We start from the raw sequence: 18,677 nt of genomic DNA on the forward strand, positions 1-18,677 counted from the left end.
GCCTGTCTCCTACTGTATAAATTTAACTATGACTTTCTAATGTTAAAGAGCTTGATAGTACCTCCTTGACCTGAATGCCTTTCCTGTTTCCCATGGCCTTAAGTTACAAATTAATGATCTGTATCTTGGCATAATGTTCCCATCTGGTGTATTATCAGGGTCAGAGGTGTAGTTTCCTATTATTAAGGAGTTAAACTATGATTCCTGGAGCTAAGCTTTGGGTGGCTGGTTTAATATTCCAAAGCTGGGGCTCGTGCTGCCGTTGATCAGAAAGTGCTACATTTCTGCTGGGGTAACAGTGAGCAGCTATTTCATAAAATACTCATCGGGATTATAGGGGGTCTACAGCGCTGAAGGTCCTTCAGCCCATTGCTCTTTGTTCTCCATGTAGTCCAGTATCAGCCTCTATTTCAAACGCTTATCTGCTTTTTCAATAAAAGGACAGTATCTGACTAAATTGCTCAGAAAATCCTTCATTATTTTAAAACTCTAATTTATATCTCATTTCAGCCAGCTCTGCTCCAATGAGAATGATATCACTATTTTTCAAGTGTTTCCTCATAATCCCATCCCACCCTCATTATCTTTGGTTTTCCAGTTTTTTGTATTTTTTATTTTTTGTTTTGGATTTCCAACATCCGCAGTTTTTTGTTTTTATCTTGGTGAATCTAAACTATACATACTCTATTGTTTTAATATTCTTCCGATGATACGGTGCCCAAAATTGCAGATGGTCCTCTAACTATGGCCTCACAATTGCCACGCACAAATTGATCATAATTCTTTCTTTGCTTTACTATCGTATAGCAGTTTTGCAAAATCACTTACTGTATTGTATTTTCTCTGGTACCATATTACTTGTTCCTTGCACATTGTGGTATTCATCCCCGCCGAGCTTATTTGCCTGCCTACTCTCGAAATGATTGCCTGTTTGACTATTATCAGTTGTACAATGTGCTGGAATTTGGGGAACAGTCAATTGAGCCTTTAACTCCTTCATTCTCAAGTTCCGAAACAATTCGAAGTGATGACTTGTGTTCAAGTTAGTTTTCACTCATTAATAAGGAAACCTGATGTAGGGATTTCCCAGGATTCTTGCAAGTTTTTCTGTTGCATTCTTTACATTAATAAATCATCCCAGAGTTATTGAACATTTACAGTGCATGATCTTGCTTGCCTGATCAGCATCACGTTGTTGTGCAAGTCTCTATAAATCATTCACTGTCTCCACTGCAGCCAAATTTCACAATTAATTGTGATGTCAACAAAACTAAGTATCTGCATATTTAGTCAACTGTGAAACCAAACAGTTCTTTGGTCAACAAACTTTTTCAGCATTTGACTGGGTGTTAGCCTAAGCTCAAAACCATTCATACATGCCCTTTGCTGATCTACTCCATTGTTGATGGTTAAGCCCACATTGCATTATACTAGCCACAGTGCAGAAGAAAGTTTTAGCTTGGCTCAGTTCTCAACTATTTGAACTGCAAATTTGCATCTGGTCCACCAAGTAATGAGAATTGACATTGCCATTAATTCCAATCAGTTTTATAGTTCTTATAATAACATTTCTATGATTGTTCTGTCTTGTGTTCTAATTACTGGAGCTTTTTTTCTCTACATTTTTAATAGTCTCTTTAAAAGTGAATTTTAAACAATCCAAACTCTCAATAGTTAACACATGCAATAATCACAGCTATATTCTAACCAATGTACAATGCAATTTGATGCATCATTGATTTTTTAAAAATAATTTTTATGCAGCGAGGGATTGTGTACTGGAATGCACTGCCTAAACAGGTGGTGGAAGAAGATTCAATAATAACTTTCAAAGGGGATTGGATAAATAGTTGAAATGAAAATTTTTGCTAGATTATGGAGAAAGGGATTAGGACTAATATAGCACCTTCAAAGTGCCAGCACTGACATGGATGACCAAACTACTACTACCTGTGCTGCACTATTCTATGATTTCGACCAAATAATTTAGAACTATTTTAAGGTTGATTTTTAGTGTGAAATTGGCTACATGCAATTATGTTTTATTTTTGACCTAATAAACAATGTTCAGATTTAATCACACAAGTTTTGAAAAGAGTATTGCTTTAAATTAATGAAAGCTTGCAACTGTGCTGTTTCCCCTCCTTTCCCTTTTGTAGTGTTTTTTTTACAGTCAACCACTCCATTCTCCTCCCTTTCTCCTCCTCTGTTTTCCAGCTTATTAGCTCCATCCTCAGTGTCTTCTCCTCCAAGTTGTTCATTTGGCTAATTCACTACGATGTACACTGCAAGTTGGTGCTTTCAGTAAGGGGAGATGATAAAATGCCCCCCTAAGCCAAAGGGGAAATTGTGTGTGCTACACTGAAATTGCAGCATGCTAATGATGACACTTGCTGGTTTTATCCCATCAAATCTAGCCCGATGGAGAGCCAGAGTACCCAGCAAGGAGGACCCTCCCTGAACCTGCTGGGAGGCTGTCAGGGTTCATGTAGCAGTCTCCCCGTGTGGTGGCCTGCCTGGGATGGGGGGGTGGTTTATGAAGTTGCCCTTAATTGGGCACTTCAGTGCCTCAATTGGCTGTCCAGTGGGTAGACTTGCTGCCAAGTTTCCTGCCACTGGCATATATCAACATCCTGGGGGTTATCATTGACAAGAAACTGAACTAAATATTCAGGGCTAGGGATCCTTTGGCAAATAACTCACCTCCTGACTCCTCAAAGCCTGTCCACCATCTACAAGGCCCAAGTCAGGAGTGTGATGGAATACTCCCCACTTGCCTGGAGGAGTGCAGCTCCAACACTCGAAGTTGACACCATCCAGGACAAAGCAGTCCGCTTGATTAGACCCCACCCACAAATATTCACACCCTACACCTCTGATGCACAGTAGCAGCAGTGTGTACCATCTACAAGATGCACTGCAGAAACCCACCAAGGCTCCTTAGACAGCACCTTTCAGACCCACGATGCTGCCACCTAGAAGGACAAGGGCATTAGATAGATGGGAACACCACCACCTGGAAGTTCCCCTCCAAGTCACTCACCATCCTGACTTGGAAATATATCACTGTTCCTTCACTGTCACTGGGTCAAAATCCTGGAACTCCCTTCCTAACAGCACTGTGGGTGTACCTACACCACATGGACTGCAACGGTTCAAGAAGGCAGCTCACCACCAGCTTCTCAAGGCCAGTTAGGGATGGGCAATAAATGTTGGCTTAGGCAGTGATGCCCACATCCTGTGAAAGAATAATAATAAAAAATACCATGGCAGGTGGAAGACAGCAGGCTCCCCTCCTCATTACTCAACCCACCTGCTGAGCTGGGAAAATTCAGGTTTATATGCCAGCAAAACTTAGTGTCTTCAGGAGAAAATCGGGCAGAGGCAATGATAAAAAAACGAAGTAAAACAATAAAATGCCATTTGCCTGTCAAGCCCAGTCCAAAGACCATAACAACCTACTCTATCATGGATTACTTATTTATATCCCTGAAGGCATTATGGGCATAAATAGGCAAAAGTAAAAGTAATTCATTGGCAGTGAGAAAAGCTGAAAAAAATTTTTATGCATATTTTAACCAGATTTACACCCATATGTTTTCTGCTTGTGAGCAAACTGAAACATACTTTTCAGTGAAAGCTATACAGTATTTTTGAGGTAGCAAGAAAGAGTGGTGTGTGGTTCTAGCCCCCCCTTGCTGGCCCAACTCTGCATTGCACTGAAAAAGGAAGGCTTTATTCACTTAATCGTGTAACACATTTAATCTCACAGGAACAGGAGTAGACCATTTCCAGGATTCAGTTTGATCATGACTGATCTGTGGCCTAGCTCCATTTTCTTACCTTGGCCAATATTCATTATTACCTGTGTTTAACAAAAATCTATTGATTTCAATTTTTAAATTTCTAATTGATCGAGTATCAATTGTCATTTGTGGAAGGCAATTCCAAACTTTCACCATCCTTTGCATGTATAAGTGTTTCCTAATTTCCCTCCTGAAAAGTCTGGCTCAATTATTTATATTATGTTCCCTGGTCCTAGGCTCCACAATCAGCAGAAATAGTTTATCTCTTGTTACTCTATTGGCTCCCTTTAATAGTCTGGATCTAGGTTTAGACTACCCTGGATCTGCAGAGACTTTTTAAATGCAGGGACTAAAGATAACTCGAGCTTGCAGCTAAAGATGGTTACCCCAATTTGCATCACTGTACACTTCACATTCCAATCTGATGTAGTTCGCCTCGACAAACCGTCTGGTTCCATAGCTGAGCAAAAGACCAAACCATTCAGTTCCAAAAGCAGAATGCTACGGATGCTGGAAATCTGAAATAAAAACAGAAACTGCTGGAAATACTTAGCAGGTCAGGCAGCATCTGTAGAGAGAGAGAGAGACGCTGAGTTAATATTTCAGGCTGATGATGAAGGCTCGTAGCTAAAGATGGTTACTCCAATTTGCATCAATGTACTTTTCACATTCCAATCTGTGGTAGTTTGCCTCAATAAACCATCAGGTACATGGTTCAATCGTTTATTTATTATTCAAGCATATGGAGGGAGAGACAGCCTTGGGCTGTCTTGGGTTACAAGTGTTCACTCCTTATGTACACCTTTGGTCACGTACACATTTCTAATCTTGTCAACTAACAATCACATGCTTCTCTGGTCTCAGTTACTTGTTTCCCGTATGTACATACATCAAGCATTGTTCTCATTCATGCAAGACCACCATATCTTGCTGATTGTGCAGGAGTCTGGGCCTCCTTGATTTCAACACCCACTCCCTGGCCTTGTTGTTTGTCCTACTAGCTTGTTTGTCTCATTCCTTATCCTATCTAAAGCACACCTGCTAATCTCCAGTTTTGCTTTTCTGCTAATATTTTATTTTTACTAAAAGACACTTCTAACTAAAATCATTTACCCCTTTCAGTAGCCCCTTTTGGCCCTTGGTCTAGCCCAAGGTAGCTAGATCAGTGGTATTGCCCCTTTCCTTATGCTCCGCTGCCCTTTGATACTGGCCTTGTATTGAGCTTAGGGTTATAAGGGTATCGGGTTATACCATCTGTACAGGTTGGCCCTGCAATACGGGCACTTGCCTTTCTTGTTTAACCCCTCGTATTCCTGAAATCCCATACTCTTTGCCATCTCTTGTGTGTCCTTCTGGCGCAGTGGACCATGTTAAATATAGAGCCAATACCAACTGGGCGATAACCTAAACATGGGAGATGATCCTAATCCTCGGGTGCACCTGGACATTCAGCCCCCAATTCCACAAGTATTCCCACCATGTGGTATAGTCTTTCTGTTCAATCTCATCTGTCAGCGTTTTAACCTGTTGCTGCAATGTGTAATAGGTGATGTGCGCTCGCTGGGTCTCATCATGGATACCTGTAAGGTGTTCAGGCGACAGTAGGATTACATAGGAGATTTATCTTAAATATTGTGTCAGGATTTCTTTTATGCCTTCCTTTGCCTGCACATTTAACTGTTTCCCTCTTGTAAATTTCCACTAGTTCTACCTTTCCTACCCTGGCTGGTATCTGAGGGTATAGACACATCACAGGGCTGGTTGTAGGATAAGATTGATTGTTCCCATATTGGTATTCTTGTTGTGATGTGGTAAGACAATAACCTCCCTGTGCCCAAGTAGCCATCATAGCCCATATAGCTTCCGTTGTACAATTGGCTGTTGCATTAAACCCACACTTCACTTCTTCTGTTTCATATATCAGATGTGGACACACTAATGAGGAAGCCTCATACTACATCTCTCTAAAGTGTTGCTTACTATATTACCCTCTATCTCTACTGCATATGGTGGTATATTATGATACCTTACATAATACTCCCCCCCTAATTACCCCAATATTTTCTACTCTATATAATGTCTTAGTAGGTGTTGATTCTGGTATAATTGGCATTGCCAAAACAATGCTGATTAACATTCACAACACATTTAGTATCAGTTCTTTATACACGTGTTAGACCCCTGAGCTGGCAACCAGTCAAATCATGATTCTTATGTTGTGACAGGTTAAACAAGTGTGCATTTGTTATCCACAGGGACACCTCACCCTCATGAATCTGTCTCAAGTTTTCCTGTGTCTGCTCGAGCATCCATGATCCATAGGTGCTGCAGGCGTCATTCCTGACAGCAATCTAATCAAATTAATCAATTTGTTAATGGTCCAAGCATGGCTTTCTAGCACAGTGGCCAAGCTCTGGATTATCTGTGACCGGTCTTGGTCCGTACTGAGTTGCCTGTCCTGGATCCCTTGTCCTTTTTCCAGAACTTTCTTAAATTAAGAACTTTAGATCTGGGCCCTTTGGTCCACTGTTGCCAAATCAATCGAATTTACCACTGAGGTCCCTGTGTTAAATGCTGTGGTGACATCATTAACCAGACTACGTTTCAGTTGACCTTTTCCCTGAACAGGGTGTGCAGCCATGGGCCACCCTCCACTGTTAGACCAAGCCACCTGTGTTGTCACTTGTTTTACCAGAGCAGCATACGCCACTCAGGCAAGTCAATAAGGGAGATGTTTAGGCCGATGAGTACCAGCTCATGGTGTACGTTATCATTGGGTTTTGCCAGCTTTTATCAACACTAGTCCTTTCTCTGGTCCAGGGTTCAATGCTGGACAATGGGGATCATTAATTGCGACTGTGGCTTTTTGCCTCCGCTTGTTAAGGCAGTTAGTGCTATTGTTGTAGCATCATTCCTGCAGATTGAAGTACAAGACCTCCCAGTCATCACTGGTTGGTCGAGATTAGGTCTGTAAAATAAGATCAGTTAGTAACATGCTTCAATTGCAACCAGTGTTTCCAACGCCCCTGCCCCTTTCATATCCACACAGGCGCAAGTATCATTAATCATTATCTTGTAAAGTCCTATCCACTTGGGTGCAAAACCTGGTTTCTCGGGCGTTACCTTATTCCTCACTTCTGCCATATCCTGGGGGAACCGCACCCAATCATTTCTTTCCTGGGCCGCTATCTACAATTGTTGCCTCACCTCAGACCTCAATTCCTTAAGCTGTCTACACAACTTCACAAAGCACCTTCTTATCCTATCTTTCAATGGCCCAATATCTTCACTTCCAGTGGCAGTTCTCTCTGGGAGCCACTTAACTCTGCCTGTCATCATGGGGTTAACCCTGTGATCTTTTTGTAGCCCGCCGGCACAATAATAAAGTCAGTAATACATCTAATCAGCCTTTTTCCAGCTTTCCCCCTACCTATATCCATCTTGTGGTAAATTGTTGTGAAGTATTATTTCTCCTTATCCTTCAATTGCCTCAACCACAGATTCCTTTCCTTTTACCTTTAAGATTTTTTTGCTCCCTCTGACTATGATCACCCTAAAATTTTCTTAAAGTCAGTTCCTCTATTGTCTTGATCGTTTAAAAATGTTTCCTTACTCTTTAGGCCATATTAACCATTTCATGTCAATAGGGATCTCTGCCTCTAGATCTTTGCTTATCTCTCATTGTCCGGTTCCAATGTCTCAGATTATCAATGGCCAGATTATCAAATTCAGTTCTCTTAAAACAATTTGTATATTGTGTCCTCTTTTCCCTACCGCTCTCTCCTACCCTTAATCATTTCCTCATACCATTTTACACATGCAAAAGTTACTATTTTATCTCATTCAGTTTGTCTGGAAAGACTTTACAGTCCAATGAAGTATTCGCATAACATTTTTAAAACAGAAATCAAACATTTCTACTTTATGCTAGGCATTAACATGTTTTGCTTCCTTATCATCTTCCCTTCAAACAACATTTTATTTTCACAAAAGTAACCCACTAGATTGTGTCTGATCTTTTTTCATTTTAAAATTATCCCAGATTCATTAACTCTGCCAAAAATTGGATTTCTACCAAACTTTGTCAAGGCCTTGAGCTTAACTTTATATTTTGGGAACAAACTTACAAATACAAAAAGCTTGCAGCATTTGAATTAGTGTCAATTGTTGTCAAACAAAAATTCCCTTTTGAGAACGTTTTCAGGAACCAAACCTCAAATTTTTAAACTTTGTAACAACTGTAATTTACACTATCAAAATTAAAACCACATCTTTCTCGTGTGTAAATTTGTATCCAGATTAGACCACTTTATCGACACATTCTTTATCTTGGATAGCATCCTAGTTATTCCATAGTAACCTGCTAAATTGCACTGCACTTTTCACATATCAAGATTGTCCCAAATTCAGATTTCCTTTCATATTTAATTAATGTATTTTTCAAAAGAAACCCCTTTTAGCCATAGGAACCCTCTAGACTGTGTGTTTATATCTTTTGATTTTCCTAGAATCCTTTTGAATTTCAGGTAATTTTTTCCTCAGAATTTTTAGAATACTAACTCGTATGAACTAAAATTAATTCATCAATCCCAATCAGCTTGGAAGCTGGTGGAAAGGGTTACTTCCTGCTAGTGTGCAATGGGGTGGTGCAAAGGCTGGTTCATTGCAAAGAAAAACCCTGTTTTATCTTTACAATACATTCGAATTGCGATTTTTGCCAGAAATCTCAACTTGAACCTTATACCCAAAAAATAGGAATGTTTAAATATACTTTTCCTTTAATCTAACACAAGGCTTCTGACTCTAAAGTGCTGAACTCCATACACAAATACTCATTGCTTATTAAACCCCCAAGGGTGACTTCTCTGTTGACCTTTCAGTTCCCACCCGAAAGGCAGCATCAGAGGAAATGTGAGTTTCAACTGTTTAATTATCCCTGTTGGTGGAGCTTCAAAAATTCTCTTCAGTTTTTTAATGATGTTCTGCTATGAACCTCGTAATGGAGCCTTCCGGTCCCCAATCGAGGACCATGGTGTTTCCTTCTGCTCTCCTGAAAACATTTTTATTCGCCTGCCCTGTGCGGTCTTAATTTCCCAACCTAAGACCACAGACCATAAGATATAGGAGCAGAAATTAGGCCATTCGGCCCATCGAGTCTGCCCTGCCATTCAATCATGGCTGATGAGTTTCTCAACCTCATTCTCCCGCCTTCTCCCCGTAACCTTTGATCCCCTTACCAATCAAGAACCTATCTATCTCGGTCTTAAATACACTCAACCTGCACGGCTTTGGCTTTTTCCTTCCAAGGGGTCTGACCTATCTACGCAGCTTTAGCTTTTAACCTTACAGCGCAGTTCTGCCTCCTCTCCCGGCACCTCCTGTCCTGCGCCCTCCTTCAGATTCTTTAGACACTCGGCCAGACCTTTACTCAGATAGGCTCACTGCTCTAACTATGGGTGGTAAATAAACATGCTCACCCTTTTGAAGTGCCGTTCCGAGGATCTGGTATGAATACTCTGCATGCAGTGCCAAATCTTGTAGTTTCCCTTGACAAACCACTAGGAGACTCAGGTTTTGATCATTTATTATTCAAACATACACAGGGAGACACACCCTTGGGCAGTCCAAGACCATACTCTAAAGACTTACAAGTGTTCACTCCTTATGTACACCTTTGATTGCGGTTGTTGGAGGTCAATCATCTCAGCTCCAAGGCAGCATTGCAGTTCCTCAGGGTAGTGTTCTTAGCCAACCATCTTCAGCTGCTTCAACAATGACCTTCTGCTAATTATAAGGTCTAAAGTGGAGATGTTCGCTGATGATTACACAATATTCAGCACCATTCGCAACCCCTCAGATGTCCATGTCCAAATAAAGCAAGACTTTCACAACATTTAGGCTATAGCCACACAAATATCAGATTATGACCATCTCTGACAAGAGAGAATTTAACAATCTTCTCTTGACATTCAATGGCATTACTATCATTGAATTCCCCACCAACAACATCCTGGGCTTAACATTAACCAGAAACTGGACTAGCCATATAAATACTGTGGCTACAAGAGCAGCTCAGAGACAAGGAATCCTGTGGTGTGTAACTCACCTCCGACTCCCCAGAGCCTGTCCACTATCTACAAGGCACAAGTAAAGAGTGTGATGGAATACTTTCCACTTGACTGGATAAGTGGAGCTCCAACAGCACTCAAGAAGCTTGACGCCATCCAGGACAAAGCAGCCTGCTTTAATTGGCACCACATCCACAAACATTCACTCCCTACACCACCAATGCACAGTGGCAGCAGTGTGTACCATCTGCAAGATGCATTGAAGCAACTCAAGGCTCCTTGGAAAACCCATGATTTCTTCCACCTAGGAGGACAAGGGCAGCAGATGCATAGGAACACCACCACCTGCAAGCTCCCCACCAAACTACACACCATCCAGACTTGGAACTTCATTGTCGCTTCACTGTATTGTATGGGAAACATTAGTTTTCTGGGTGTTCTAGGCATTGCTTTCTGCAATTGGTCCATTTTAGTGAGAATTGTAGCAGTGACCTATCATAATCATAGAATGGTTACAGCACAGGAGGCCATTCAGCCTGTCATGTCCATGGCAGCTCTCTGCAAGAACAGCTGGTCTGATGTCCCTGTCCCTACCCTGTAGCTCTGAATTTTTGTTTTCTCGGTTCAGGAGTCTATCCAATACCCTTTTGAAAGACACGATTGAATCCACCTCCACCACATTCTCAGGCACGTTCCAGATCTAAATCACTTTGTAAAAAAAGGTTCCCTCATGTCGCCGTTGGTTCTTTAGCCATTCATCTTAAATCAGTGTCTTCTGGTTCTTGACCCTTCTGCCAATGGGGGGATTTTCTTATCTACTCTGCCTAGTGTCCTCATGATGTTGAATGCTACTATCAAATCTCCCCTCAACCTTCCTTACCTAAGGAGAACAAACCAAGCCTTCTCCAATCTACCCAAGTCCCTCATCTCTGAAACCATTCTTCTAAATCTTTATTTCACCCTCTCTAAAGCCTTCACATTCTTCCTAAAATGTGATGCCCAGAATTGGATGCAATGCTCGAGTGGAGACCGAACCAGTGTTTCATGAAGGTGATCCGTTTATGAAGCCCAAGATCCCAATGCCTTTTTAACCACTTTTTTAACCTGTTCTGCCACCTTCAATTTGTGCACATATACCCAGGCTTCACTGCTCCTGCATCCTCTTTAAAATTGCACCCTAAATATTGCATTTTCTCATTCTTCCCATCAATTGTATCACTTCACAGTTCTCTGCATTAAATTTCACCTGCCATACGTCTATTCCACCAGCCCATGTCCTCTTTAAGTCTCACTATCCTCACAGTTCACAATACTTCCAATTTTGAAATTATGCTCAATTACACCCAATTATATGGTCATTAACATTTATCAAGAAAAGCAGTGGTCTTAGTATGGACCCCTGAGGAACCCCACTATATACCTTTCTCCAGATCACTGCTGCTGTTTCTTGTAATTTGTGTCCATGTTGCCTCGGTCCCTTTTATTCCATGGGCTTCAACTTTGTTGGCAAACCTGTTCCGTAGCACTTTATCAAATGCTTTTTGGAAACCCATGTAGACCATATCAACCTAATTACCCTCTTCTGCCTTCTCTATTATCTCATTAAAAAAATTAATCAAGTTAATTATATACGATTTGCCTTTAACAAATCTCTGCCAGCTTTCCTTAATTAATCCACATGTCCAAGGGACTGTTAAATTTTGTGCCGCATTATCGTTTCTAGAAGCTTTCTCATCAGGTTAAACAACTGGCCTGTAGTTGCTGGATTTATTCTTGCATCCTTTTTTGAACAAGTGTCTCAACTTACTGCAGTGTTTCGAATACCTCCTTTTTATCAATTTTAGCCCATACAGTATCTCAGCTACCTCCCTTTTCACTGTGCCTTTGACATCTTCTTTGGTAAAAACAGAATGCAAATTACTTCAGCCTCTGCATAAATCTATTTTTGGTACCCACTAATGTAGAAATGTCCCCTTGTGCTCAACTCTCTCGCTTGGAACTTGAGTCTACCTTCTAATTCAGAAATACTGCTATCGCTAAGCCATAGCTGATATCCAAGTACCAGAGAAGACATTTTCACAAGCAATAGAACACTCATTTACTATACTGAGTCGTACAACACATTCTGCCAGAAGGGTTTGATCTTTGGCCTGGCGATCTGTTAGCAATGGAAATATGTTTTAAGACTGGATTTATAGTACACTGAAATTGGAGTTTAATAGTCCATTCGAGTAGGTCTCAGGACTTCACTGTGCACTTCAGTCTTCTAGTTTCACAACCATTTTCATCTTGATGTCCACCCAAAATCACTGCATCAGAGCGGTTGTATAGTGTCTGATTGTTGTTAAATTAACATAATAGGAGTAGGCCATTCAGCCCCTCAAGCCTGCCTCACCATTCAATAAGATCATGGCTGATCTTCCCCAGGCCTCAATGCCTCTTTTGTGCCAGCTCGTGCCTCTTTCGTGCCAGCTTCTCATAGCCCTCAACTCTCTGATATTTCAAAAATCTATCTACCTCCTCTTTAAATACTTCATGATCTAGCCTCCACAACTCTGAGGTAGAGAATTCCAGACATTCACCACCCTTTGAGAGAAATTCTTTTGCACTTCAGCTTTAAATGAGTGTCCCCTTATTCTGTTACTATGTCCCTTAGTTCGAGATTCCCTCACTAGTGGAACATCTTCTCAACATTTACCCTGTCAAGCCCCCTCAGAATCTTGTACATTTCAATAAGATCACCCCTCATTCTTCTAGACTCTAATGAATAACGGCCTAACCTGTTTAGCTGTTCTTGACGAGTCAACCTCTTCATCCCAGGAATTAGCCCAGTGAATCTCTTTTGAACTATCTCCAATGCCAGTATATCCTTTCTTAAATACCGGGACCAAAACCGTACAGTGCTCCAGGTGCGGTCTCACTAACACCCTGTACAGTTGTAACAAGACTTCCCTATTTTTAAACTCCAACGCCCTAGCAATACAGGCCAATTAAGTGTCAGTGACTCCTGAAAGATTTTGCAGAATGCTAATCTTTCACAAAAACTTGTCTGTCACGCAAATTGAAACTTTGGTTTGTTTTTAAATTAAAATCATCAGTAATCTGCAGTTTAAGTTAAAACAGTTGGAAATGCCCATACAAATCACATCAACAAAGCACATGCACCATTTTTAAAACACCAACCACACAATCAAATATCTATTTTATTTCAATTCATTACTGGGATGTGAGCATCACGGCTAAGCTAGCATTTGTTGTAAAACAGTAATGCTGGAGAAATTAATGGATCTGAATGTTGATAAATCCCCTGGACCTGATGATCTACATCCCAAAGCGTTGAAAGAGATGGCTGTAGAGATAGTTGATGCATTGGTGATCTTTCAAAATTCTATAGATTGCAGAATGATGCCTGCAAATTGGAAGATAGCAAAAGTAGTCCCACTATTTAAGAAAGGAGGGAGAGAGAAAACAGGGAACTAAAGGCCTGTAAGCCTGACATCAGTAGTAGGGGAAATGCTGGAACCTATTCTAAAGTATCTGATAACTGGGCACTTAGAAAATAATGGTGAGACTGGGCAGAGTCAACATGGATGTATGAAAGGGGGATCATGTTTGACAAAAACAAAAAAACTGCGGATGCTGGAAATCCAAAACAAAAACAGAATTACCTGGAAAAACTCAGCAGGTCTGGCAGCATCGGCGGAGAAGAAAAGAGTTGACGTTTCGAGTCCTCATGACCCTTTGACAGAACCTGAGTTCGAGTCCAGGAAAGAGCTGAAATATAAGCTGGTTTAAGGTGTGTGTGGGGGGGGCAGAGAGATAGACAGAGAGGTGGGGGGGGGGTGTGGTTGTAGGGACAAACAAGCAGTGATAGAAGCAGATCATCAAAAGATGTCAACGACAATAGAACACATAGGTGTTAAAGTTAAAGTTGGTGATATTATCTAAACGAATGTGCTAATTAAGAATGGATGGTAGGGCACTTAAGGTATAGCTCTAGTGGGGTTTTTTTTATAATGGAAATAGGTGGGAAAAGGAAAATCTTTATAATTTATTGGAAAAAAAAAGGAAGGGGGAAACAGAAAGGGGGTGGGGATGGGGGAGGGAGCTCATGACCTAAAGTTGTTGAATTCAATATTCAGTCCGGAAGGCTGTAAAGTCCCTAGTCGGAAGATGAGGTGTTGTTCCTCCAGTTTGCGTTGGGCTTCACTGGAACAATGCAGCAAGCCAAGGACAGACATGTGGGCAAGAGAGCAGGGTGGAGTGTTAAAATGGCAAGCGACAGGGAGGTTTGGGTCATTCTTGCGGACAGACCGCAGGTGTTCTGCAAAGCGGTCGCCCAGTTTACGTTTGGTCTCTCCAATGTAGAGGAGACCACATTGGGAGCAACGAATGCAGTAGACTAAGTTGGGGGAAATGCAAGTGAAATGCTGCTTCACTTGAAAGGAGTGTTTGGGTCCTTGGACGGTGAGGAGAGAGGAAGTGAAGGGGCAGGTGTTGCATCTTTTGCATGGGCATGGGGTTGTGCCATAGGAGGGGGTTGAGGAGTAGGGGGTGATGGAGGAGTGGACCAGGGTGTCCCGGAGGGAGCGATCCCTACGGAATGCCGATAAGGGGGGTGAAGGGAAGATGTGTTTGGTGGTGGCATCATGCTGGAGTTGGCGGAAATGGCGGAGGATGATCCTTTGAATGCGGAGGCTGGTGGGATGATAAGTGAGGACAAGGGGGACCCTATCATGTTTCTGGGAGGGAGGAGAAGGCGTGAGAGCGGATGCGCGGGAGATGGGCCGGACACGGTTGAGGGCCCTGTCAACGACCGTGGGTAGAAAACCTCGGTTAAGGAAGAAGGAGGACATGTCAGAGGAACTGTTTTTGAATGTAGCATCATCGGAACAGATGCGACGGAGGCGAAGGAACTGAGAGAATGGGATGGAGTCCTTACAGGAAGCAGGGTGTGAGGAGCTGTAGTCGAGATAGCTGTGGGAGTCGGTGGGTTTGTAATGGATATTGGTGGACAGTCTATCACCAGAGATTGAGACAGAGAGGTCAAGGAAGGGAAGGGAAGTGTCATAGATGGACCACGTGAAAATGATGGAGGGGTGGAGATTGGAAGCAAAATTAATAAATTTTTCCAAGTCCTGACGAGAGCATGAAGCGGCACCGAAGTAATCATCGATGTACCGGAGAAAGAGTTGTGGAAGGGGGCCGGAGTAGGACTGCAACAAGGAATGTTCCACATACCCCATAAAGAGACAGGTTCCGGCCCCCTTCCACAACTCTTTCTCCGGTACATCGATGATTACTTCGGTGCCGCTTCATGCTCTCGTCAGGACTTGGAAAAATTTATTAATTTTGCTTCCAATCTCCACCCCTCCATCATTTTCACGTGGTCCATCTATGACACTTCCCTTCCCTTCCTTGACCTCTCTGTCTCAATCTCTGGTGATAGACTGTCCACCAATATCCATTACAAACCCACCGACTCCCACAGCTATCTCGACTACAGCTCCTCACACCCCGCTTCCTGTAAGGACTCCATCCCATTCTCTCAGTTCCTTCGCCTCCGTCGCATCTGTTCCGATGATGCTACATTCAAAAACAGTTCCTCTGACATGTCCTCCTTCTTCCTTAACCGAGGTTTTCTACCCACGGTCGTTGACAGGGCCCTCAACCGTGTCCGGCCCATCTCCCGCGCATCCGCCCTCACGCCTTCTCCTCCCTCCCAGAAACATGATAGGGTCCCCCTTGTCCTCACTTATCATCCCACCAGCCTCCGCATTCAAAGGATCATCCTCCGCCATTTCCGCCAACTCCAGCATGATGCCACCACCAAACACATCTTCCCTTCACCCCCCTTATCGGCATTCCGTAGGGATCGCTCCCTCCGGGACACCCTGGTCCACTCCTCCATCACCCCCTACTCCTCAACCCCCTCCTATGGCACAACCCCATGCCCACGCAAAAGATGCAACACCTGCCCCTTCACTTCCTCTCTCCTCACCGTCCAAGGACCCAAACACTCCTTTCAAGTGAAGCAGCATTTCACTTGCATTTCCCCCAACTTAGTCTACTGCATTCGTTGCTCCCGATGTGGTCTCCTCTACATTGGAGAGACCAAACATAAACTGGGCGACCGCTTTGCAGAACACCTGCGGTCTGTCCGCAAGAATGACCCAAACCTCCCTGTCGCTTGCCATTTTAACACTCCACCCTGCTCTCTTGCCCACATGTCTGTCCTTGGCTTGCTGCATTGTTCCAGTGAAGCCCAACGCAAACTGGAGGAACAACACCTCATCTTCCGACTAGGGACTTTACAGCCTTCCGGACTGAATATTGAATTCAACAACTTTAGGTCATGAGCTCCCTCCCCCATCCCCACCCCCTTTCTGTTTCCCCCTTCCTTTTTTTTTCCAATAAATTAAAAGATTTTCCTTTTCCCATTATAAAAAAAACCCCACTAGAGCTATACCTTGAGTGTCCTACCATCCATTCTTAATTAGCACATTCGTTTAGATAATATCACCAACTTTAACTTTAACACCTATGTGTTCTATTGTCGTTGACATCTTTTGATGATCTGCTTCTATCACTGCTTGTTTGTCCCTACAACCACACCCCCCCCTCCACCTCTCTGTCTCTCTATCTCTCCGTCCCCCACACACACACACCTTAAACCAGCTTATATTTCAGCTCTTTCCTGGACTCGAACTCAAGTTCTGTCGAAGGGTCATGAGGACTCGAAACGTCAACTCTTTTCTTCTCCGCCGATGCTGCCAGACCTGCTGAGTCTTTCCAGGTAATTCTGTTTTTGTTTTGTTATCATGTTTGACAAACCTGTTGAGTTTTGAGGATGTTACTAGCAGGATAGATAAGGTAGAACCAGTGAATGTGGTTTATGTGGATTTTCAGAAGGCTTTTGATAAGATCCCACACAGGTTAGTAAGCAAAATTAGAGCACATGGGATCGGGAGTTATATACTGGTCTGGATCGAGGACTGGTTAACAGACAGAAAACAGAGTAGGGATAAACAGATCATTCTCACATTGGCAGGCTGTGACTAGCGGGGTACCGCAAGGATCAGTGCTTGGGCCCCAGCTATTCAAAATCTGTACCACTGATTTAATGTGGGGACCGAATGTGATGTTTCCAAGTTTGATGACAAGGGTGGGAATGAAAGTTGTGAGGAGGATGCAAAGAGGCTTCAAGGAAATTTAGACAGACCAAATGAATGGGCAAGAACATGGCAGATAGAATATAATGTAGAAAAATGTAAAGTTATCCACTTTGGAAGGGAAAACAAAAATGCAGCGTAATTTCTTAAATTGAGAGATTGGGAACTGTAGATATCCAAAGGGGTCTGGATGTTCTTGTTCATACGTTACTGAAAGTTAGTATGCAGATGCAGCAAGCAATTAGGAAGGCAAATAGTTTATTCATCTTTATCGCAAGGGGGTTTGACTATAGGAATAAGGTGGTCTTGTTGCAGTCGTATAGAGCTTCGTTGAGACCCCACCTGGAATACTGTACGCAGTTTTGGTCTCTATCTGTTGAAAGATATATTGCGATAGAGGGAGTGCAACAAAGGTTCACCAGACTAATCCCTGGGATGGCAAGATTGCCCAAGAGGAAAGACGGAGCCTGTATTTTCTACAGTTTAGAAGAATGAGGTGATTTCATTGAAGTGTTCAAAATTCTTACAGGGCTGGTCAGGGTGGATACAGGAAGAATGTTTCTCTGGTTAGTGGGTCTAGAACCAGGGCACACAGTCTCAGAATAAGAGGTAGGCCATTTAGGAATGAGGTGGAGTAATTTCTCCAGAGGGTGGCGAATCTTTGGAATTCACTACCTCAGAGGGCTGTGGAAGCTCAGTCACTGACCTCTGCTTGAACATACTCAATGGATTCTAGATAACAATATCATCAAGGATACCAGGATAGTGTGGGAAGATGGCATTGAGGTAAGTTAGCCATGATCTAGGACCAAATGACCTACTCCTATGTTAGGGATTTGGAAGGTGCTGTCAGAGGCGCACAAGTTGTTATAGTTCACCTTGTAAATGGTATACAGTGCAATCAGGATGTGCTGGTGTTGAAGGAAGTGAACGTTTAGAGTAGTAAATGGGGTGCCGATCATAGTGGTGTCAAGCTTCTTGAGTTGTTGGAGCTGCACTCATTCAGGCAAGTGGAGAGGCTTCCACGCTCCTGACTTGTACCTTGAAGATGAGGTACAAGGCTTTGGAGTCAGGAAGTGAGTTACTTTTCGCAGGTTTCCCAGCCTCCAACCTGTTCTTGTAGCCTTAGTATTTATATGGCTAGCCATCTTAAGCTTCTGGTCAATGGTAATCTGGTGAGGAATTAAGTGATGAGAATGTCATTCAACATCAAGGAAAGGTGGTTAGATTCTTTTATGGAGAAAATTGGAAATAAAATCAGAAAATGCTGGAAAAACTCAGGTCTGACAGCGTCTGTGGAGGGAGGAACAAAGTCAACGTTTCAAGTATGTATGACTCCTCTTCAGAGCTAAAGAGGAGTAGCAGTGAGATGAAATGTATACGGTTTAGGGGGGAGGTGGGGGAAGCAGGTAAAACTGGAAAGGTCAGCGATAGGTGGGGATTAAGGAGAAATGCGGAGTGTCCCTGAAATGGAGCTGCTTCTTCATAGTGCTGGGTCGTCGGGGAAAAGATAACAGGTACACCCCACTTTTTATTGCACTAACTGCTGAATTCTGGTAGGTGAAAGAGTTTAAATATCCCATAGCTTCTTTGAAAAGCTACGGAGAGAAGGCAAGTTGTAGGGTAGGTGA

This window comes from Carcharodon carcharias, chromosome 5 (genome assembly GCF_017639515.1).
Source record: "Carcharodon carcharias isolate sCarCar2 chromosome 5, sCarCar2.pri, whole genome shotgun sequence".
In the NCBI taxonomy this organism is placed as follows: Eukaryota; Metazoa; Chordata; class Chondrichthyes; order Lamniformes; family Lamnidae; genus Carcharodon; species Carcharodon carcharias.